General features: G+C 42.5%; 1 long non-coding RNA gene across 1 annotated transcript in view; it reads left to right on the top strand.

Annotated features, from left to right (window-relative positions):
- The window catches only part of LOC130541428 (uncharacterized), a 102,610-nt gene that overhangs the window by 53,499 nt on the left and 23,698 nt on the right, over nucleotides 1–25,413 (top strand). The window contains exons 3-6 of the long non-coding RNA XR_008955484.1: nucleotides 15,838–16,536; nucleotides 16,945–17,186; nucleotides 18,520–18,584; nucleotides 19,714–19,810. This is a non-coding gene — a long non-coding RNA (uncharacterized LOC130541428). The remainder of the gene's footprint in view (nucleotides 1–15,837; nucleotides 16,537–16,944; nucleotides 17,187–18,519; nucleotides 18,585–19,713; nucleotides 19,811–25,413) is intronic.

Below are 25,413 nucleotides of genomic sequence, written 5' to 3'. Positions count from 1 at the left end.
GCTTCATCAGGTGGGGCTGGGGCCAACCCTGTCCTAGGGCTGGGGCTGGGCTGGGGCTGGCCTGAGTGGTGGCAGTCTCTTAAATGCAAGCCTTTCCATTGGCTAGGCTGTACCCCATGCAATTACTCTGGCTAGGTGACTCGACTTTAAGCAAAGTGAAACAGTCTGGGAACCACAAACAGGATGCCTGGCAATTAGCTGCCATTTTACAAGACTGGGTCTTAGGGCCATCAGTTAGCATTTTCTACGAAGGCGACTACCTGCCCACCATCACCGCCAGCAGTGAATGGTGGCCAAAGCCCTTCCATGGTAGACCAAGTGCTGAAATGTTTGATTTTGCTGAAAATCGTGACCCTAATCTGCTTGAAATTGGATCAGTGTTTTACTACTCACATCATGTCACACAAGTAGTGTGTAACAGCCTAGTTGTTTTTTTCAGCTTTGTTGAAGTGACCTATTTTATGGCTTGCTTTGAGGCCAGAATTAGACTCTTAAGTGCTATATGAAAAGAAATCTAAGCAAAATTAATCTGATCTGATTTGATTATCTGCTGAATCTAAATACATCTTTCTTACACTGTTCTTGCTCCAGTGGGGTAATTAATTAGTGACTCCATTAGGTGTTTGTGGAAAAACAAGGTTTGGAGGTAATCCCATGCCAAACAAATGCCCAAAATGAAATATAAGAGCTCTTCATTTTATAACCTGTCTCTTGGTAAATGTAAACTTTGCTCTAATGTAGCCAAGGACCTGGGGCAAAGTAGGAAATCAGGGGAAATGGAGTGTGAGATTTTAGCAAACAGGTTCACAATGTGTGCCAAGCTCTGAAGGAGAGGCGGTGGGGAGGAGGCTACCATGAGTGTTGGGAGGTTGGACTTAAACAGATTTCCTTTTTGCTGTTTCTTTCTAGATGGATTCTGCTTGCTCTGCCTCTGGATTGTACGACGCAGTCATTCACCTCCCATTAGACATGTCACTGCTAACAGTGAGCAAAAATAGAAATCACTCTCAGTTGAAAAGGGAGGGAGATGAGTAGGAAAATTTGGGTTGGTCTAATGGAACCTCACCCACTCCTAATGTTCTCCATGCCAACTGAGCAAGTGTCTGTAAGCAAAACGCTGTGAATACGGACATACATCAGGAATGGGCACAGGATTGCAGGTCTGGCTTTAAAAGTACGTGATACTGTACGTGACCCCAGCTTTTGGAAAAAAAAAAACATGCATAGAAGGAGGAGACACACCAAAGTATTAGGTGATTATGAGTGGGATATAAAGTAATAGGTTTATTCTTTATATTTTTCTAAGTTTCCACTTTTTCTATAGGAGTACACACACACACACTATAGCAGTACACACACACACACACACACACTATAGCAGTACACACACACACACACACACACACACAGACTGGCTCAAAAGCAATAATGAAAACGTTAGAAAGCTATCTGAGAATAAATAAAGAGAAACTGTCCTTGAGGAATCTTGGCTTTCAGAAGCAAAAAGGTCAGGGAAAGATCTGTTCTTCCCCAACCTGTGAATAAAATCTTCATCCAGTAAAGCAGTACTGTGATGAAAGGAAACAAAATAATGCTTCTGGTTTTCCTCTAGTCAGATTAAGTGCACAGACTCCGGAGCCAGATTGCCTGGAATGGAATCCAGCACTACCAATTACTAGCTAATTAATCCCTCTGAGCCTCAGTTTCCTCATTGGTAAGATCAGGGATAAAAATAGCACCAAATTTATAAAGTTATTGTGAAGATTAAATGACAAATTTGTGTATCTTTAAAATAGTGGCTGGCACATGATAAATGGTAAATAAGTCTTCGGTATTTATTTTAATAATAATCTTATTAATATTATCATTACCAAATAGAGCTTATTGAAACAGTGCCACAGTCTACTACTTTACAGATATTGCTAACTTATTAACATTGAATTTGGGAAAATGGGTACAATAATATTTACCTTGTAAGCATTGATCAGAGCTAATGCAAGTCAAGTGCCAAGAACAGTCTCAATGGATTTTGAGAAATGGTTAGTATCATTTCTAATTTGAGTGAGTATGTTTTCAGCCAAAAGTTTTCAAGCACTTACTATGTGATGGGCATCATGTTCATCTCTTTATGGCCTAGAATGTGGTCTATCTTACTGCATGCTCCATGTAAGCTTGAGAAGAATATGTATCCTGCTGCTGTTGGACAGAATATTCTGTAAATGTTAATTAGATCAAGTTGATTGATAGTACTGTTCAGGTCAACTCTGTCCTTACTGATTTTCTGCTGGCTGGATCGTCAATTACTGACAGAGGAGTGTTGAAGTCTCCAACTCTAATAGCAGGTTTGTCTATTTTATCTTTCAGTTCTATCAGTTCTTGCTTTGTGTATTTTGATGCTCTATATTAAGTGTGTTCATCACTTTTTATTCATTTCCTCATGTAATTTCCACAAAATCAATATGAGGCATTGGTTAGTGGAAGATGTACAAATTTAGGTTAGAGAAATAAAGAGTTTGTCCAATGTCATTATAGGTGGTAAATGGCAGAGCCACGTTTTGAACTCAGGTCTGTCATAGACCATGGCCATTTAAGCTACCAAGTCCATCACTCAATATAATGCCATAGGCCAGAGATTTTAATTGCTGAGAAATGGAAAATAAAGTTTGTGACATATATATAAAGTATGTGCTGTATTCATACAATGGTGGTTATTAAAATATGAAATAAGGAAAAAAATATGAACCTGGTAAGGTTCACTGATTTGGATTGAGGATCAAGGAAGCTGATGAGAGATGCAACTCTCAACATGGAACTGAGCGTGTGTGGTCCTGTATGCATTTTTTTCTCCTACTTGGCTCAGATGTCTTCAACTGACTTTGTGTTCACTGGGTCCTTCTTTCACACAGTCTCAGGGAACTGTCTAGGTTCATGGGGGAGACCCATTAGCTCCAGTGGGGCCGGTTGCCTCAGGAAGTGGAAGTTCAGCTATGGCAGCTAGAGACAGTATTGATATGTTTTTTTCCCCAAGGGTTGGCCTACTTGGTTGGACTGCTCAGGGAAATTCTGAGTTTTTTTCTTTTAGGGGCCACAGGGTGGAGTTGGAGAAGGAGGGTCATGAATCAGGATTTGGCCGGGCAGGTGCTGAGTCACTTATCTTCTATAGATAGCACCCAGCATGCCTGGGGACTAGGAAGCTACATCACCAACATTTCTAGCTGTCAGCATCAGGGTGTTAGCTGGTTGTTTTCCCTTTAGCACCAATTAATGTTCACCTGGATGTTTTAATGTGAATACTTTTGAAATCTCTACTATCAAGGTACTACTTAGCAGTTTAGGTGCTGTAAGAAACTGGCTATATTTATGTCTAAAAAGTTTTACAGTGCCTTTTAAAATGTTCTCACCAAAACACTCAAGATTGTATCAGCACTAAGTATGTCATCCACATGAATATCCTTGGAGTCTCACCGTGAATAACGTGATTAAGGAGCATAATGTGTGGCCGCCCAGCGCATTGGGAGCTTCATCAGCCTGACTCTTTAGGTGACTTCCTGGGAGGGAGCAGCATCAACACCCTTCCAGATGGCCTCTGTCTTGGTCCAAGTATTTTTTCTGCCAATAGTAGGACCTACTATGGGGGAAAGGGGAAAGATTATTATTTTTTTAATTAATAAAATTTCTTTTTTTAGAGCAATTTTAGATTCACAGTAAAATAGAGCAAAAACTACAGAGATTTCTCAGAGACCATTGTTCCCACATGTAAACCACCTCCCCAAATACAGACATCTCATATCACAGTGGTACATTTGTTACACTTGATCAGTCCAGATTGGCACATCATCACCCAAAGTTCATAGTTTTCTTCAGGGGTCCGCTCTTGGTGGAGTACCTTCTATGGGTTTTGATTAATGTGTAATAGCATGTACCCACGATTATAGTATCATACAGAAAGTTCCACTGCCCTAAATGTCCTCTGTGATCTGCTAATTCATCCCTCCCTCCCACCTATAGTTAAAGGATTTTAAAATTTTATTTAGAATTTCTTTATTTCTTTCTTTTTCTTTCTTTCTCTTTCTTTCTTTCTTTCTTGCCTTCTTTCTTTCTTTCTTTCTCTCTCTCTCTCTCTTTCTTTCTTTCTTTTTTTTTTTTTTTTGAGACAGAGTCTCCCTCTGTAGCCCATGCTGTAGTGCAGTGGCATGATCTTGGCTCACTGCAGCCTCCACCTCCTGGGCCCAGCAATTCTCCTGCCTAAGCCTCCTGGGTAGCTGGGATTACAAGCATGTGGCACCACACCTGGCTAATTTTGTATTTTTAGTAAAGGTGGGGTTTCACCATGTTGGCCAGACTGGTCTTGAACTCCTGACCTCAGGTGATCTGCCTGCCTTGGCCTCCCAAAGTGCTGGGATTATAGGCATGAGCCACCGTGCCTGGCCGTGAATATATATATTTCTTTAATGGGCTAAGGAAATTTCTCCCTAGAGAGAAGACCTCAGGTGTGTTTCTGGCTGCCTATCTCCCTCTCCTTTCAGCCGCAGAGGAGGAGGTGGTGGTGGTTGGTGGTGGTAGAGAGAGAAGATGAGAATCTCCCACCATTTTCCCTAACTGCTCTGCTCCCTCTGATCTCTCAGCCATCTTGGTCCAGGGAAGGCAAATCCTTATCCCCTGGAAAATGTGAGATGCAAACAAAGATAAACACTCCAACCTCTCTCCAACTCTCTAGAACAGAAAAAAAAAAAAAAAAAAAAAAAAGTAAACTATCAAGATTCACACATTTGCAAGAACCGGATCCTGTTTACAAGCACGGCTAAGTCTGGACAGGGCCTGGCTCCTCTGGCTCCCTTTATAAAGCTTGTCCCCACAGCCCCACCCATCCTCATCCTCTTTTGTATAAATTCTGCTTCCTTTGAATGTAAGATAAAAAAAACTCAGGCACCTATTACTACAGATTTATAATAAAAAACAGCAACAACAACAAAACATTTAAATCAGCAGCAACAATAGGAGGTCAGAAGAAGTAGGTCACTCCTCAAAGGTCCTTCTCTGGGTTGAAAAAGTGAAAGTCATCAGCATCTGCCTTTTTTCACAATGTGACCCAAGTTTTCTGCTCTTGTCATAGTCTCTCTATTCAAATGCCTTATGGCAAAACATGTAACCTTACGTTTAAAGCTGACATTCACAAGCACTCAGTACATGAGTGCACTCTGCTGTGCACTCCGTTCTCATTTCCTCATTAAGTTTCACAGTATCCCTCTGGGGCTTGGGAAGAGGTGCCCTTGATTGGTTTTGCCACTTTATAGATGAGCAAATAGAGGCATAAAGCAATTGGGGAACTTAGACAGAGTCGCCAGGGCTGATCCATTGTAGACTTAGGTTTTGAACCAGATCAGTCAGTCTTTTTGAACCGAACCAGCCTGAGTTTGCACTCTTAACTACTACAAGATGGCAGCATGGTCTATTAAGGCTGTGCTCTCCAGGGAAGGTCATTGAGGTTAAAGTTGAGAATTCAGGACCTAGAAGAAACTGATGGAGATCTTGACTAGCAACTCTGATTTCCGCTTCTTTATTCTTTTGTTCCCCCACCTCCAACTCAGACATTTTAGCAGGACCATCTTAGCAAAGTAATTCGTGGAGCCATGTGAGCTAACAATGCAGCACTCCTTGTTCAAAAATGATTAAACATTTCAAAATGGTGACTGTGAAGGTGGTCTTGCATCTAGCCCTGATTGAAGTTGGTTAGTATGTTCTTCCAGCATTTTGTCTCTGGAACACTCTAAATAAACTCCATTTGGGATGCCCCCCCGCCCTCAAGCAGGAGGGTCCAGGAAGTGGGTCTATAGATATTGCCAAGTTCCTATTGGTCCTAGTTGCCTGTGGCCCAAAAAATGAGGCCCAGAAAATGTTGCCATAATCACGCCTGCAGAAAAGTGATGCTGCACACATTTTAAACGGAAACAGTTAATAAAGTTTTCGTTTCAAGTAGTCAGCAATATCTAATTCAATGGACTCTGTAGATAAAATGGCCCAACTTAATCTCTTCCCCAATACAGTAGTCCTCCTTTATTTGCGGTTTCGTTTTCCAAAGATGTGGGGGGTGGCTACTGTATTTGGGGAGACATTAAGTTGGCCATTTACCTGCAACCAACCACAGTCCAAAAATATTAAATAGAAAATTCCGGAAATAAACAGATCTTCAGTTTTAAATTGCACACTGCTCTGAGTAGCACGTTGAAATATCTCTCCATCCTTATCCCTCCTGCCTGGGAAATGAGTCATTGCTTTGTCCAGCGTATCCATGCTGTCTATGCTACCCACCTGTTAGTCAATTAGCAGCCATCTCAGTTATCAGATCAACTACCCTGGTGTCAGAGGGCCTGTGTTCAAGTAACCCTTGTTTAACTTAACAATGGCCCCAAAGCACAAGAGTAGTGATGCTGACATGTTGTAATTGTTCTATTTTATTATCAGCTATTGTTGTTAATCTCTTTCTGTGCCTAATTTATAAATTAAACTTTATTATATGTATGTATGTATAGGAAAAAAACAGTATATATATATATAGAGTTCAGTATTATCTGTGGTTTCAGGCAACCACTGGAAATCTTGGAACATATCCCCCGAAGATAAGGAGAGATTACTATAGCTAAAAGAATAAAATACACATCCACTTATTATATTTAGTTTATGCAAAACCTCTTTGGGTGCATAAAGAAGGAACAGTTTTGGGGGCAGTGGTCCTGGCTCTGAATTCTTCTGTAGGGCTGGGAGGATGGTTTAAGGCACACAGAGGCATTTTCACATGCAAAGAGTTAGGCAAGCACCAGCTTCCTTCCAAGGAAGGGCGTCTTCTGCCAAGACAAGACCCGGGAAGGGTGTGGGCCCCACCCAGTAGGCGATGCTTCAGGGCAGACTTTGGGCCTAGCAGGCAGCTGGGTCAGAATCTCCCTGTGCAGGGCAAACTGGTCAGGGGAGATTGCAGAAGGCCTGCAGAGACGTGCTTCAGAGCAGACAGTCCACATTGTCAGGGTGGAGACCCCTAAGGGTCTCAGGAGAGCAGGGCAGGACCTGGGTGGGGTCAGATCACAGATGCAGATCTGTAGCCCCTACAGCTAATAATAATATTTAACACTGATAGAGCAGTTAGTATGTGCCAGGCACAGTTCTCTAAGCATTTGATGTGCATCAAATAATTCAGTGGCTCTCAAACTTGAGTATGCATCAGAATCGAGGCTTGTTAAAACACAGATGGCTGGGCCACCTCCAGAGTTTTTGATTCAGCAGCTCGTGCATTCTCCCTCTCTTCTTTCTAAAGCCTATCTATTACCATGTCTTGTTTGGGTCACTCCCCTTCCAGTACATCTTCCCTGCCTGTGCTAGGTCTGTTGTTTCTCCTCTGAACTCTTCTACCTCAAAGTGTATCGATTAAGGGCATGACTAGATCTGGGTTTGAATCCTAGCTCTACCATTTACCAGTTCTATGACCTCGAACAAGTGATTTTATTGCTCTGTGCCTCCACTTTTCTCATATGAAAAATCGGAATTATACTACCTACTTCATAGAATTGTTATAATGATTAAATCAGTATATACATGGTATAATAATAGCATAAGAAATGTTTTTTATGTATGTGTATATAACATTTATATATGTATAATATATACATGCATATAATTTGTAGAACAGTATAAGAAGTTAAATTTTACTTCTAATTTAGTTGTGATGTTATTTCCTTATTCTTCGTGAAAATTAGAACTATAATAGTTAACACATATTGAAGTGTCTTTACTATTGGTTTTTTGTTTTTTTTTTGAGACGGAGTCTTGCTCTGTGGCCCAGGCTGGTGCAGTGGCGCGATCTCGGCTCACTGCAACCTCGCTTCCCAGGTTCAAGCTATTCTCCTGCCTCAGCCTCCCGAGTAGCTGGGATTACAGGCACCCTCCACCACACTCAGCTAATTTTTGTATTTTTAGTAGAGACAGGGTTTCCCCATGTTGACCAGGCTGGTCTCGAACTCCTGACCTCAGGTGATCCACTTGCCTTGGCCTCCCAAAGTGCTGGGGTTACAGGCGTGAGCCACCGTGCCCAGCCGTGTCTTTACTATTAAATCCTATGGTGATGGGATCTGAGAAGGTAATCCAGGATAAGAAGTGATGGAAAGGATGCTGGAGAAGGGGGTGGAGCTGCTAACCCAGACAGGAAGGCCTTGGCCATTCATTGGTTGAAGGAATGCCAATCATGTCTGCTCTGCCAATGAGCAGCTCATTAGAGGCTTCTTTCAGAAAAGACAGGGAGCAGATCCTGGAGAGGAGACTTTAAAAATGAAGAGGTGGAAAGTCCTCTGGCAGACAGAGGGGACGATGTATTGCAATCAGGTTCTGGAACATAGATGTCAGTCAAAACAAGCCTGTGCTGCCACGTGAATGACCAAACCAAGATTCCAGCTTAGAAGAATATGGGAAAAAGCTACCTCCCTCTGAAGAGTAGAAATTAGATTAATAACCATTTCAGGCCAGGACATTTGTTCTGGCAAATCCAACAGACAAGAGAAAAACAAGCCGGGGACTTGTCATGGACAAGGTCAATGCCTAGAGTTAATTTAGCATCATAGAGCCCACAAGGTGTGATGGGTCACGGAGGCTGCCACGTGGTCACTAAACACTGGCCTGGAGCTCAGTAGGGAAGACTTCTTGGGGACAAGATAGGGCAGTGTTTTTTCATCCCAAGGATCAAGTATCATGACAGGAAGGGTGTTACAGGCAGGACCGGCTACATAATTTGTAGGATCCAGTGTAAACTAAAAATGCCCTTGTTCAAAGAGCAGGATGAAAGATGTATTAAAGGTATTAAAATACAAGACATTTTTCTTTCAAGGTCGCTCTGTCAACCTGTCATAATATTTTTGTTTCTGTTTTTTGTCATTTAATATTGTGTTGTGCACAAGGACACTTTTATTAGGGCAGTTACTGACTGTCAGTTACCTGTCCCCTGACTCGCAACACTTGGCCCACCTGTTCCCAGGTTCTCCCTCCCAGCCACCACCAGACTAATACATCATCCCTGGCCAGGAACAGGCAGGTCGAGGCAGACATCTCCCCTTCCCACAGATCTGCCACCTCCACCCATGGTGGATAGGCTGATCCCCAAGGGTATTGCAACCTCCACATGAGATGTATGGTAGGAATGTGGATCAGGGCTAGGTGAGAGGCTCATCCTGCAGAATCACCTGCCCAGTGCATGTATTGTAATGCTGCCAACCTGGGGCAGGGATGGCTGCTGCAATGCTCAGCCCCAAGACTTCGCAGGGCACATATGCAGACCCCCAACCATTCCCACATCAATGGCCAGACTCCTGCTGGGCCAGAAGACAACAGTGGTCGCTGAGTGGGTGCAGCCACAGGGAGGCCAGATTCAGCTGTTGCTCTTCTGGTCTAGGTGGGACCCAGGGTACCAGAGGAAGAAGTAGGTGGCTGGGCACCCATCTCTGGGAGGCGGTGGGGCATTGGGAAGCTGGATGGTTTGTGAACAAATCCTCTGAGCCACCCTCTTTCTTGTATTCTTCATTGTCCCATTAAACTTAAGTTTCATAATACAAATTCAAAGATAACATTTTTAAGAATTTTAATATAGTGACTGTAGAGCATTAAACCCCAAGCTCCAGGCCCTTCTGAGCATGGGGCTCTCTGCAACTGCACTGGTCAAATGCCCATGAAGCTGGCCCTGGTTGCAAATGGGGGGACTTAGCTCAGGGCCAGAGAAGAGAGTTTAGGGTAAGCAGGGGGACCAGGGAGTGGTTCTGAGAGAGACTTGGTCTCTCACCGGATAGGAAAGATGTATCAAGCCACATCTACTTTGGAGGAAAAAAAACTGAATATTTTACCTTAGCATCCATCCCAGATAGGCAGGGTAAAGGGAGAAAATTTGGGAGTTTACCTTGTAAGCTGTGCTATTAATCTCAGTTCAGGTAAGTATGGCTTAGCAACATATATTCTCAGTGAGCTCATCAACATTTAGTCTCCTGGGAAACTGTTTTTTTGTTTCTTAGTTTGATTAGTAAAAGTTTTTTCAGAGGATTGCCAATCTTGATTTGGCCAGACAAAAAGGACAAGGATTTTTTCCACATTCAGCTGGGTATACAGGGCCTCAGTGTCTCTCTGGAGGCCACGTGCAAGGGAAGACGGGCACTGAATCATCCCTAGCACTGGGAGATCGGAGTGGCTGGATGGATAGTGTGGGAACCCTAGAGGCTATGAGTGCTGCTCTGTCTGGCCTGGACAGCTTGCTCCCACTGGCATATACAAGGGGTAACAATCATGGAAGAAGAATGGTTTTCAACATTCCCAAACAGATCACACATGGGTGAGCATTTTCCTTCCCAGAAGTCATCTTGAGGCTTGTGCACACACTCTAATATCCTGAAGGTTAGTGTGGTAGAGGAGAAAGCTTATGGACTTTTAAGGGAGTCAGACCTAGGGTAGAATCGTGGCTTTGATGTGTTTATAATCCTTCCCTCCTTCCCTTGCTTCCTTCCTTCTCCTTTTTGCTCCCTCCCTTTCTCCCTCTCTCCTCCCTCCATTCATTCACCAAATAGTGAATTTCTACTTCATACTAGTCTGTGCTAAGTGCTGTGATACAGTGGTGAACAAGGCAGACACACAATCCCTTTTCTGATGAAGCCTACCCTGGGGAAGGCATTGGACAATTATTATGCAGAGGATGCATATAATGACAGGCAAATAATGGGTGCTATAAAAGGATGTTGTGAGGGGATTTAGCTAGATGGAGGCATCATGGACAAGGTCCTCATCTCTTCATTGACCTCTACCCTAAATTGTGAGAATTAAAGATAATGTAACATCTCTACCACCATGCCTGGTCCCTGATGACATGTGAGTATTCAAATCAGCTTTGGGATCCTTACTGGGGAACTGTCACCAGAGTCCATTTCAAGCTGCACTGATGGTCATTTCTTTATTATCCTCCATTATCTCTTTTTGTACCAATTATCTTTGCACCTTGCTGCCCCTCTAAGATTTGGATTCCCTGGAGGGCAGAAACAGGTAGTTACCCTCTTTGAGTCTCCAGAGTGCCTATAACGGTGCCCAGCATATAGTAGCTGCTCAGTAAATGTTGCTGGATTAAAATGAATTGAATAATAAAAATGAGAAAGAATCCCAGAGAAAGGGAACCAAAAAGAGAACTTTTTATAGGGAGACACTTTAACCAATTCTGCCATTCTGACATTTACTTTATAACCTCTTGGGAGAATAAAAACTAACACATACCACACTCCTTGTTTCATCTTTTCCTCTGCTATTAGGCAGAGAGAATTAATGAAAGGAAGAATATTTAGTTAGGGTTTTACTCCAAGGGCTTCTTCTTAATTATGTGGTGAGGCATTAATTAAAAATCTAATTAATCATAATAAGCTTTTGCTGTTGTACTCACCAGTAAGGTGCAGGTTTTCTGAGATAAAGAAGCTACAGGAGCTCTGAGCTGTGTGCAAAAATATATCTAAATAGATGGTGAATCTCTGAGCAGGAAATCCTTCTGGTGGGCCAGTTGGGATTACCTCTTCCAGGCTCACATACAGAGATGGGCTTGTCGTGGAGTGAATGAAGCCGGAGCTTTGGGCCCCTCACTTATGTAGGTCTTTCCAAGGCTGTGGTAGGGGTCCTCCAGGGATATTTGATCATATATGTATGATATGGTTTGGTTCTGTGTCCCCACCCAAATTTCATCTTGAATTGTAATCCCCACATGTTGAAGGAGGGACCAGTAATCTCCACATGTTGAGGGAGGGAGGTGATTAGATCATGGGGGTGGTTCCCCCATGCTGTTCTCGTGATAGTGAGTGAGTTCTCACAAGATCTGATGGTTTTATAAGCATCTGGCATATCCTCTGCTTGCACTTTTCTCTCTTGCCACCAAGTGAAGAAGGTCCTTGTTTCCCCTTTGCCTTCTGCCGTGATTTAAGTTTCCTGAGGCCTCCCCAGCCATGTGGAACTGTGAGTCAATTAAAACTCTTTCCTTTATAAATTACCCAGTCTTGGGCAGTATCTTGACAGCAGTTTGAGAATGAACTAATACTATATATATAGTATTAGTACTTGTAAGATATTTTCACACAATAAAACTGGGATTTCCCTTACTAATGTGTCTTCTAGGAAAAGTCTAGAGTAGAAGATGGAGCTGAGGAGGGGTGATGTTAATAATGAGGATAATCTCGATGATGATAACGTAGGTGTGACTGGATGGAGAGAGAACGGAAAGAGGAGCTGCACACAGCCAAGAGAACGTGTTGGAAAATTGTTTTGAATCAAAATAGATGATCCAAAAAGGCCTGGTGAAAGTGTCTGAAAGTCAATTCCTCAAAGTCAGAAGGCACATACTAACCTCAGGGGCAGGGTGGAGTTCATGGAGGGGCTTCAGAGCTCCATGAGCATCCTGAAACTGTTTGCAAGTTGTTTGTGTATATGCACTTTTTTTTCTGGGAAGAGAAATTGTGCTCACAAAGTTGGGAAGCTCTGAAATGAGCATGAGAAAGAATGGATTCTCTAAGATTTTAGTATTTAGGGAAAAAACATATAATGGTAAGAGGGAATAGAATTTATAAGCAAAAATAGTATGTGACATAATTTGGTTGTCTCTTCACTAGTTCTTGTTTGAGTCCATGTCTTGGGGCAGATGCAGTGAGACAGGCTGGCAGCAACCTCCCACTTGGTGGGCAGCCTAGTGTAGGGGAGGGGATTTGCTCCTTCAACCTGTGGATCAGGAAGAAGGAAACTTTGAGAAGCCTCTTAGGCTGCCTCCATGTGAGGGTCAGCAGGCTCATCTGTGTCCAATCCAACTCACAGGGAGGAGGCCAGAGAAGTACAAGGGACAAAGAGAAAGGCGTCCCCTGGGGATCTTTTGTGGTCTGAGTTAATTGGAGATTCCAAGATTGAGGATCCTGGCCAAATCTCCTGCATATCATGATTTCTTCCTATGCGTCAAGGCCAGAACCAGAGATTGAAAAAATGGACTGTAAGAAAGATTTTTTAAAAATAAAATAAAATTCTTAGTAACAACTTAATATTGGTTGCCTAGAGATTCATTTTAACTAGAGGTTGAAAATAGCAGGACTGGGTCCCAAAGAGGAAAGAACTCTACTTCTTCTGTAGCCAAGAAGGGGATAGGGTCCTTACCAGCCCTATCAGGACCAGGAGGATTGATCTTAGACATAGGGTGAAGTTAGAACCAGTCTAGGAACCATAGCCAAGCTGAAGCCACAAGGTCAAGGTCAGACTGAAAAGTGGGCTGGGAAGAAGGATCCTTGGACTCCAAGGAGGGAGCCAGGGAGTTCATCATTCATGAGGTCAGGGAGTGGCATTGGATCAGAACCCAAATCTGTAGCCAGAAACCAGGTGCCTGCCTGTAGTTTCCACCTACACACCCACCTGAGCCAGGTGCAGCCACTTCCCTGCCTGCACCTGCACAGCCTGGGCTGGCGGGGCTCAGAGTTTGGTCCCACCCCACTTGGAAGCAAGCAGGAGCTTCCTGCCCATGGGCAAACATGTGGCTCAGAATCAAGTTCTCTTTGCTATTCTTCTCATGTCTGTGCCTGGCCAGTATGGCCATCTCTTGGACCACCTGCTTCTCATACTCCTGACCCCAACCCAGTCCAGGCCCTCACATTTTGTCTTGACTTCTCCAGTGCCAGCCTCTTGCACTCTCCCTGTAACCCTGCAGTCCCATCCCCATGTCAGGAAACATGGCCAGACTCCAGTGCTGAAGGAAGAGAATGGCATTAAGGCCATGACTCAGGCAATGTTAGAAAAAGAAGTCACCCCTTCATTCATTCCCTAGTAGTGTCAATAACATGTTAATTCAAAACCTAAGAAGCCAAAGAGGTGGAGGAGGCTATCAGAGGTACAGATTTTGTCACTCTTAGCCCCTGAGCTAGGGACAGCCAAAAAAATCCCTCTAGTGTTCTGAGACATCAGCCTATTTACCCAGATCATGTGTACACTTCTGAAGAAAGAGTTATACATAAAGAGAGTCTATTCTCTTTCTTCAGCACGGGAAGTATGTGCTCAATCTGGGCAAGGGTTAACCACTTCAGGAGATTATATCAAGCTTGGGTTTAACTTTTAAACAAGATGCTACAGGGCATGTTTTAACTGTCATGTTGCATTGTGAATTTAGAGTTTGGGTGTGGAAGACCAGCCTCTCTGCTTTATAATCTACACAGGTGTGCAGAGGACTTCAAAGCCTCGTTCTAGAAGGAGGTTACTGAGAATTACCTCTGGGGAAGACAGAAAGGAATCCCACAGAACAGATGCCGAGAGAAGCAAACTAAACTCTCCTTGAGCGGTTGCCTTTGCATTCATTTTAAAATTTCAAAATCTTTTTCTTGAGATCTTCTTGCTCAAGAATGGGGACTTTCCCATTCCACAGTATGATTTCACATTCGAAAAACCTCTATTCTTTTCTGAAAGTGATTCTAACAGAAAGTTGACCCAGGGAAATTTTAGCGGCCTGTTAGGCTGCTGGGTAGAACCCATTTTAGTTCTGTCTTTCAGCCTAGCACACTCCACATTCTCAGACATCGCTTCTTGAGAGTGTACTAACCATCAACTATCATTTCACAATGGAGAAGGTAAAATGCGGTCACTTTAGCATTGATTTCTCTTCTATAATAGCAATGAAATAAGTGAGCATAGTATTCTTTTTAATGAAATGACAGTGCTGCCTAATTGACTAATATTCTGCAGGGCGTACAGTTGTGTTTTTCAGCAGTGATGTTGGGGATGATTGTTGTTAGCATGTGGGAAAAAAAATTCCTCCTTCCAAATGTCAATATTTGAGTCCTACTAAAAGCTGAGGGGCATGTATGCATTTAGTCAAAGGCATATTTTACTTCTTGGTATTTTCAATGATTTGTGGCCAATGAATCATGAAAATGAAATCTTAAAACCCCAAGAAACCATCAGAAACCAAGCTAGGCATTTAGCGTATTTCACGGTAATTATTTCTACCCCACTCCATGTTGAAAATGTTTGTTTTCCCCGATTTATTTGCTTTTTCATTTATTGGCACTTTGAGAACTTCCAGATTAAATTGCCTGTTCCTCTGAGGATAGGATAACTGAACCTAGAGCTTGGAAAGTCCTGGTTAGTTCAGTCAACCCCACTGTTCCTCACAGAACAGGAAAGAGAGTAATACTTCTCATTTCACAGAGGTTTCTCACTTTTTTTTTTTTCTAGGAAAGGCTATTTCCACTATGATGATGAACCAATGTTCATCATTGTAATACGTAGTACTTTAAACAATTACAACTTGTAACTCCAATTTCTTGTTAAAGCATCCACCAAGTTTAGTCATTTATTTTCTGGGCAATAACTGTAGCAATTGAATTGGTTTAATCATGTGTCATGTTACCTTCTAGCTTGCTATGTAGCCGAGCTATAGATATCCTACTTATTCTTTTCCCTCATTTCATCTTAGCAGTTTTTCCTATTCTTGCTAGTTATTCCTAATGCCTTTTAATTGGGGGGACTTCTCTCCTTTGTTTTGCATAGTTTCTCATGGCAGAGATGCTTAATCAATTGTCCTGTGTCCATTTTCCACTTGTCCCTAGTAACGGAACCCACTGCCAGTTTTAGCAAAATACATTGTTCCACTGTCCTCCTAGCCTCCGAAATAGAATTGACACCCCCTTGTCTCCCTTGCAGCTGGCTATGACCGTGTGACTAAGCTCTCACTAATGGAAGGTGAGCAGAATTGAGGAGTGATGGGCATAGCTTGTGTTCACTGCCATAAAAGAATGTCATTCCACTTCATCTCCTTCTTCCTCCCTGTAGGGTAGGCTGGAACTTGGATGTGCATTGGCAGGTCTGCATTGGCAGACCAGATGTCACCATACAGACAACAATATCCTACAGGACAGAAAAGCTTGAAAGTAAAAGAAACTTTGGTGTTTGAATAAACCACACATTTGTCCTGGACCACCTGCCTATCGTTGAACTGTTACATGAGAGAAAAAGAGATTTCTCTCTTATTTGAACAATTGCATTTTCAAGTCTTTTTGTTACAGCAGCATAACTGATACCCTAACCCTGACAAATACATTTTTAAACAAAAGGAGGAATGCTACTATCGTACTCTGTGCTGGTCCAGTCTTACTTGGGGTGCAGTATTCTCATCTGTGAATCACATTTCAAGGGGCCTAAAGACAAAGTAGAAGTGTTCAGATAACAGCAACATGATTGGTGAGAAATTCAAAGTTGAAGAAACTGGAAGAGCAGATTTAGAGTAAGTAGGAGTGCCACTTTCAAATGTCTGAGGAACTGGCCTGTGAAAGAATGATTCACTTTGTTCTGTGTAGTTTCAGTAGATAGAAGTATGGTTCAACGGGAAAACTGATTTTGCTGAAGAGAAAGATTTCTGGCTGTCAGGTCTGCATAGACATTGGAGGCACTGAGTTCTCTGCTCATGGAGATATTTTTCACAGAGCCTGGATAATCATTTGGCTGGATTTGTAACAACTGTGTATCATACAGGTATGTTACATAAATTGCCTCAAATTCTTAGAACAATGCTGATAATTATATATTTTAATTTCCATTTGATAGAAAGGAAATATTAATCTTAGACCAGTTAAAACTTCTCCAGGATCACAGACCCAGTTAGTAGCAGGGTCCAGGTTCTTTCTACTGACCACTGGTAAAGCTAATTTACAAAATGGCCTGAACATTTCTCCCAAATCTGAATTTGATGAGTCCCCTAGAAAATTGTGTTTCCTAAATCTTTCCTTGAATTCTGAAGTATCTGAGCCAGCAACATTTCCTGAAATTGGTGTGCATACTCTCCCAAATTTTAACCTCATAGCCAGTTTACTTTGGGCCCTCCTTTATGTGTCAGAGATTGCCAGCTGGTCACCGAACCATTTTCTTTCCTTCTTGGCACAGCATGAAAATGCATTTTCTAGCTTCCCTTGAAGTGAAATGTGAGCAAAAATGATGCCAGCCACTCCCAGACCGGCCCATAGAAACCTCCCATATTCTTTCTTCTTCTGCTGCTGGATATTGACACAGGGGATGACTTTGAAAGCTGAGTATTGAAGATGGCAGAAGCTGTCTTTCAGCCTTGGTCCCTGAACAACATGTTGAGCAGATCCCGTGGTAATCTGGAACTGCCCTGGACTGTGTAAGTGAGTGAGACATAAACTCTTACTATGCTTGAGCCATTTTACATGTAACAGCAGTTAGCTTTCCTTACTTAATGCTCTTTATCCCCTGCTACTAAATAGCAAGAATTGTAACTTTAGATCACAGGACTATGTGAATAGTCATTATATTTGTCAACAACTCTAACAGGCTAAACTTTTTATTCCTCAGTTATTTAAAATTGTGGTAAAATACACATAACATAAAATTTACCATCTTACCCATGTTAAGTATACAGTTCAGTGGTATTAAGTACATTTGTAGTGCTGTATGTTCATCACCACCATCTACCTCCAGAACTCTTTTCATCTTGTAAAACTGAAACTCTGTGCCCATTAAACAGTAACTCCATTCCCTCCTCCACACAAGCCTCTGGCAACCACCGCTGTACTTTCTGTTTCTATGGTTTTGATTATTCTAAGTACCTCATATAAGTGGAATCATGCACTATTTGTCTTTTTTTGTTGTTGGCTTATTTCACTTAGCATACTGTCCTCAAGTTTCATCCATGTGTCAGAATTTCCTTCCTTTTTGCAGCTGAATAATATTCTATTATATGTGTGTACCACATTTTGTTTATCCATTCATTCATCAGTGGACACTTGGGTTGCTCCTACATGTTAGCTATTATGAATGATAGAGTTTGGGTGTGTGTCCCCACCCAAATCTCATATGGAAATGTAATCCTCAATATTGGAAGTGGGGCTTGGAGGGAGGTGATTGGATCATGGGGGTGGATTTTTCATGGATGATTTATCACCATCCCCCTTTGTACTGTCCTAGTGATAGTACGTTTTTGTGAGATCTGATCATTTAAAAGTGTTTGGCACCTCCCCCGCTCATTGCTCCTATTTTTTTTGCCATGAAATGTGGCTGCTTCCTGTTTGCCTTCCACCACGACTGGAAGCTTCTTGAGACCTCCCTGGAAGCAGATGCTGCTATGCTTCCTGCACAGCCTACAGAACCATGGGCCGATTAAACCTCTTTTCTTACAAATTACTGAGTCTTAGGTATTTCTTTGTAACAATGTAACAACAGCCTAATACAATGAACTATGCTGCCATAAACATGGATGTACAAATATTTATTTGAGATCCTGTTTTCCATTCTTTTTGTTGTATACTCAGAAGTAGAATTGCTGGATCATATGGCAATTCTATTTTTAATTTTTTGAGGAACCTAGGTTAAACTTTTTGAAACTGCAGATATTGAACCAGTTTTATGTTTACTAAAAAAGCAGAACTTTAACACAATCTAATCTGTTTATTCCATCTCTCACTCTCTTGACTTCTCCATAACCCTATCCAACTGATAAAGAGGAATCAACTTCTTTATACAACAATGGCAGAGAAGTTCTACAATATGGAGTCCTGTGATAAAAGGTAATGCCAAAAGTTTGTCCAATGGTGACTTATGGTTCAGTCCACTCATTTTTGGTTTTTAGATTCTTCAGTGTCCTTCTTTTATCTGTTTCTAAAGTTACAAACTACCAGGAAATTTCTCATGGGAAAAAAAAAATCTGTATCTTCGGATTATTTTACAAATCGGAAGACTAGAACATGTATATCAAAACCAGCTGGCGGGCCAGCACAGTGGCTCATGCCTGTAATACCAGCACTTTGGGAGGCCAAGGTGGGTGGATCACCTGAGGTCAGGAATTCGAGACCAGCCTGGTCAACATGGCGAAACCCTGTTGCTAAAAATACAAAAATTAGCTGGGCTTGGTGGCGCATGCCTGTAGTCCCAGCTACGCAGGAGGCTGAGGCAGGAGAATCACTTGAACCCTGGAGGCCAAGGTTTCAGTGAGCTGCAATCGTGCCACTGCACTCCAGCCTGGGTAACAGAGCCAGACTCCATCTCAAAACAAACAAACACACACACACACACACACACACACACACAAACAAACAAACCAACAACTGGCACTAGGGGGTCTTCCTTAGACAGGTCATACCTTCTCCAGTCCTACAGACACAGAGTCCCTTTTGATCTCTAATGCTGATGTGCACGTCAAATGCCACGTGTCTTTGTGACATGGCTTTTTCTAAAGCTGGTCCTACAGGCTGTTTGCACCTGCGATCCCTGGAATCACTGCAGTAAAATCAATGATTAACAAAGAGCTACTCTCCGGCCCTTTCCTGAGAGCTTGTTTTGAAGAAGTTAGAACTCTTTGCAAGGCAGTAAACCCTTCCTGGGAGTTGGCAGGAAAAGCCAGGAAGTCTTCCCATTATTATTGAGCACTGATCTTCCTTGTAGGGGCATATACCTAGCATACCAAAATTTACTCTCTGCAGCCCCCAACTTCCTGTCAGTAACACAAATGTAGGACATAAGTGAAGCTTTGCGAAAAAGGAGGATAGGATTTATTGTTCTGTTTTTAATTGAAAGCCCAAATAGCGATATTGATTGGTTTGATTCCACCAGAGAGTTAAACAATTTCCTTCCACATCCCCAAATCCTCAACTATGCAGAGCTGCAGTGGTCACCACCAGCCTCCTCAATGTTGTGCAGGTCCAGCTGACTCACCCACCAGCTGGTGACCAGCAGAGCAGAGGAGGAGCAAGCACAGGACCTTCACCTTTCCCGCCAAGTGTGGGCGCCAGTCAAGGTGGGCTCCAGGCTCTGACGCAGGCATGAGAGGATGTTGCAGCAGATGTGCTGCTTGCTTTTAAAGCTCTGGAACACAACAAAGATGAGGTTTTCTGTAGATGTGTGCATGATTTTCATATAGAAAGATTTCCTTTTTCCTAAAGTCTGGAAAACAAGTAAATACCAAGTGAATCACTGACCTCCCAGAAACTTTTTTATGCTCATGGTATGCACTGGTGGAGGGAGGTGACTGAGGCAGGGCAGCCGAGCTGAGTACTTAAAGCTGGTTTTGCCCAATCTGTGGTACAGGTACTCATAGGGTAAGCCTGATAATTTGGGGGTGATACACAAATACACATTTACAAATGTTAATAGTGTGATGTTTACACATGGAAACATAGAGGGGAACAACAGACACTGGGGCCCAGCAGAGGGTGGAGGGTCGAGGAGGGAGAGGATTGGGAAACATAATTAATGTACACTAGGCTTAACATCTGGGCAACAAAATAATCTGTATAACAGGCCAGGCATGGTGGCTCATGCCTGGAATCCTAGCACTTTGGGAGACTGAGGCAGGCAGATCACTTGAAGTCAGGAGTTTGAGACCAGCCTGGCCAACATGGCAAAACCCCGTCTCTAGTAAAAATACAAAAATTAGCCAGGTGTGGTGGCATGTGCCTGTAATCCCAGCTACTCAGGAGGCTGAGGCAGGAGAGAATTGCATGAACCTGGGAGGTGGAGGTTGCAGTGAGCCGAGGTCACACCACTGCACTCCAGCCTGGGTGACAGAGTGAGACTCCATCTCCAAAAAAAAAAAAAAAAAAAAAAATCTGTACAACAAACCCTCATGACACAAGTTTATGTAAACAAACCTGCACATGTACCCCTGAACTTAAAATAAAAGTTTAATACTAAAAGAGAAAAAAAAGATATTTTTCAATGTAATTTTACCTTTCATGCCAAAATAGGTGAATATAAATAGACATAAAAAAAGTGTGATATTTACATTAATGTGCATTAGAATAAAAATTTAAGGGGGGGTAGAGCCAAGATGGTCAAATAGGAACAGCTCCAGTCTACAGCTTCCAGCGTGAGTGATGCAGAAGATGGGTGATTTCTGCATTTCCAACTGAGGTACCAGGTTCATCTCACTGGGGAGTGTCAGACAGTGGGTGCAGTGCACCAAGCATGAGCTGAAGCAGGGCGAGGCATTGCCTCATTCAGGAAGTGCAAGGGGTCAGGGAATTCCCTTTCTTAGTCAAAGAAAGGGGTGACAGACGGCACCTGGAAAATCGGGTCACTCCCACCCTAATACTGCGCTTTTCCAATGGTCTTAGCAAATGGCACACCAGGAGATTACATCCCGTGCATGGCTCGGAGGGTCCTACGCCCATGGAGCCTCGCTCATTGCTAGCACAGCAGTCTGAGATCAAACTGCAAGGTGGCAGCAAGGCTGGGGGAGGGGTGCCTGCCATTGCTGAGGCTTGAGTAGGTAAACAAAGCAGCCAGGAAGCTCAAACTGGGTGGAGCCCACCGCAGCTCAAAGACGCCTGCCTGCCTCTGTAGACTCCACCTCTGGGAGCAGGGCATAGCCAAACAAAAGGCAGCAGAAAACTCTGCAGACTTAAATATCCCTGTCTGACAGCTTTGAAGAGAGTAGTGTTTCTCCCAGCACGCAGCTGGAGACCTGAGAACGGAAAGACTGCCTCCTCAAGTGGGTTCCTGACCCCCGAGTAGCCTAACTGGGAGGCACCCCCCAGTAGGGGCAGACTGACACCTCACATGGCCAGGTACTCCTCTGAGACAAAACTTCCAGAGGAACGATCAGACAGCAACATTTGCTATTCACCAATATCCGCTGTTCTGCAGCCTCTGCTGCTGATACCCAGGCAAACAGGGTCTGGAGTGGACCTCCAGCAAACTCCAACAGACCTGCAGCTGAGGGTCCTGACTGTTAGAAGGAAAACTAACAAACAGAAAGGACATCCACACCAAAACCCCATCTGTACGTCACCATCATCAAAGACCAAAGGTAGATAAAACCACAAAGATGGGGAAAAAACAGAGCAGAAAAACTGGAAACTCTAAAAATCAGAGTGCCTCTCCTCCTCCAAAGGAAAGCAGCTCCTCACCAGCAATGGAACAAAGGTGGATGGAGAATGACTTTGACGAGTTGAGAGAAGAAGGCTTCAGACGATCAAACTACCCTGAGCTAAAGGAGGAAGTTCGAACCCATGGCAAAGAAGTTAAAAACCTTGAAAAAAGATTAGAAGAATGGCTAACTAGAATGACCAATGCAGAGAAGTCCTTAAAGAACCTGATGGAGCTGAAAACCACCACACAAGAACTACGTGATGAATGCACAAGCCTCAGTAGCTGATTTGATCAACTGGAAGAAAGGGTATCAGTGATGGAAGATCAAATGATTGAAATGAAGCAAGAAGAGAAGTTTAGAGAAAAAAGAATAAAAAGAAATGAACAAAGCCTCCAGGAAATATGGGACTATGTGAAAAGACCAAATCTACGTCTGATTGGTGTACCTGAAAGTGATGGGGAGAATGGAACCAAGTTGGAAAACGCTCTGCAGGATATTATCCAGGAGAACTTCCACAATCTAGCAAGGCAGGCCAATATTCAAATTCAGGAAATACGGAGAATGCCACAAAGATACTCCTTGAGAAGAGCACCTCCAAGACACGTAACAGTCAGATTCACCAAAGTTGAAATGAAGGGAAAAATGTTAAGGGCAGCCAAAGAGAAAGGTCGGGATACCCACAAAAGGAAGCCCATTAGACTAACAGCTGATCTCTTGGCAGAAACTCTACAAGCCAGAAGAGAGTGGGGGCCAATATTCAACATTCTTAAAGAAAAGAATTTTCTACCCAGAATTTCATATCCAGCCAAACCAAGCTTCATAAGTGAAGGAGAAATAAAATGCTTTACAGACAAGCAAATGCTGAGAGATTTTGCCACCACCAGGCCTGCCCTAAAAGAGCTCCTGAAGGAAGCACTAAACATGGGAAGGAATAACTGGTACCAGCCACTGCAAAAACGTGCCAAATTGTAAAGACCATCGAGGCTAGGAAGAAACTGCATCAACTAATGAGCAAAATAACCAGCTAACATCATAATGATAGGATCAAATTCACACATGACAATATTAACCTTAAATGTAAATGGGCTAAATGCTCCAATTAAAAGACACAGACTGGAAAATTGGATAAAGAGTCAAGAGCCATCAGTGTGCTGTATTCAGGAAACCCATCTCACGTGCAGAGACACACATAGGCTCAAAATAAAGGGATGGAGGAAGATCTACCAAGCAAATGGAAAACAAAAAAAGGCAGGGGTTGCAATCCTAGTCTCTGATAAAACTGACTTTAAACCAACAAAGATCAAAAGAGACAAAGAAGGCCATTGCATAATGGTAAAGGGATTAATTCAACAAGAAGAGCTAACTGTCCTAAATATATATGCACCCAATACAGGAGCACCCAGATTCATAAAGCAAGTCCTTAGAGACCTACAAAGAGACTTAGACTCCCACACAATAATAATGGGAGACTTTAAAACCCCACTGTCAACATTAGACAGATCAATGAGACAGAAAGTTAACAAGGATATCCAGGAATTGAACTCAGCTCTGCACCAAGCAGACCTAATAGGCATCTACAGAACTCTCCACCTCAAATCAACAGAATATACATTCTTCTCAGCACCACACCTATTCCAAAATTGACCACATAGTTGGAAGTAAAGCACTCCTCAGCAAATACAAAAGAACAGAAATTATAACAAACTGTCTCTCAGACCACAGTGCAATCAAATTAGAACTCAGGATTAAGAAACTCACTCAAAACCGCTCAACTACATGGAAACTGAACAACCTGCTCCTGAATGACTACTGGGTACATAACGAAATGAAGGCAGAAATAAAGATCTTCTTTGAAACCAACGGGAACAAAGACACAACATACCAGAATCTCTGGGACACATTCAAAGCAGTGTGTAGAGGGAAATTTATAGCACTAAATGCCCACAAGAGAAAGCAGGAAAGATCTAAAATTGACACTCTAACATCACAATTAAAAGAACTAGAGAAGTAAGAGCAAACACATTCAAAAGCTAGCAGAAGGCAAGAAATAACTAAGATCAGAGCAGAACTGAAGGAGATAGAGCCACAAAAAACCCTTCAAAAAATCAATGAGTCCAGGAGCTGGTTTTTTTGAAAAGATCAACAAAATTGATAGACCACTAGCAAGACTAATAAAGAAGAAAAGAGAGAAGAACCAAATAGAAGCAATAAAAAACGATAAAGGGGATATCACCACCAATCCCACAGAAATACAAACTACCATCAGAGAATACTATAAACACCTCTATGCAAATAAACTAGAAAATCTAGAAGAAATGGATAAATTCCTGGACACATACACCCTCCCAGGACTAAACCAGGAAGAAGTTGAATCTCTGAATAGACCAATAATAGGCTCTGAAATTGAGGCAATAATTAATAGCTTACCAACCAAAAAAAATCCAGGACCAGACGGATTCACAGCTGAATTCTACCAGAGGTACAAGGAGGAGCTGGTACCATTCCTTCTGAAACTATTCCAATCACAGGAGAAAGAGGGAATCCTCCCTAACTCATTTTATGAGGCCAACATCATCCTGATATCAAAGCCTGGCAGAGACACAATAACAAAAGAGAATTTTAGACCAGTATCCCTGATGAACATCAATGCAAAAATCCTCAATAAAATACTAGCAAACTGAATCCAGCAGCACATCAAAAAGCTTCTCCACCATGATCAAGTGGGCTTCATCCCTGGGATGCAAGGCTGGTTCAACATACGCAAATCAATAAATGTAATCCAGCATATAAACAGAACCAATGACAAAAACCACATGATTATATCAATAGATGCAGAAGAGGCCTTTGACAAAATTCAGCAGCCCTTCATGCTAAAGACTCTCAATAAACTAGGTATTGATGGGACGTATCTCAAAATAATAAGAGCTATCTATGACAAATCCACAGCCAATATCATACTGAATGGACAAAAACTGGAAGCATTCCCTTTGAAAACTGGCACAAGACAGGGATGCCCTCTCTCACCACTCCTATTCAACATAGTGTTGGAAGTTCTGGCCAGGGCAATCAGGCAGGAGATGGAAATAAAGGGTATTCAATTAGGAAAAGAGGAAGTCAAATTGTCCCTGTTTGCAGATGACATGATTGTATATCTAGAAAACCCCATCGTCTCAGCCCAAAATCTCCTTAAGCTGATAAGCAACTTCAGCAAAGTCTCAGGATACAAAATCAATGTACAAAAATCACAAGCATTCTTATACACCAATAACAGACAAACAGAGAGCCAAATCATGAGCGTACTCCCATTCACAATTGCTTCAAAGAGAATAAAATACCTAGGAATCCAACTTACAAGGGATGTGAAGGACCTCTTCAAGGAGAACTACAAACCACTGCTCAATGAAATAAAAGAGGATACAAACAAATGAAAGAACATTCCATGCTCATGGGTAGGAAGAATCAATATCATGAAAATGGCCATACTGCCCAAGGTAATTTATAGATTCAATGCCATCCCCATCAAGCTA

This window comes from Pan paniscus, chromosome 3 (genome assembly GCF_029289425.2).
Source record: "Pan paniscus chromosome 3, NHGRI_mPanPan1-v2.0_pri, whole genome shotgun sequence".
Lineage (NCBI taxonomy): Eukaryota > Metazoa > Chordata > Mammalia > Primates > Hominidae > Pan > Pan paniscus.
The sequence above is the reverse complement of the archived record's forward strand: the minus strand, read 5'-3'. Positions and strand labels throughout refer to the sequence as shown.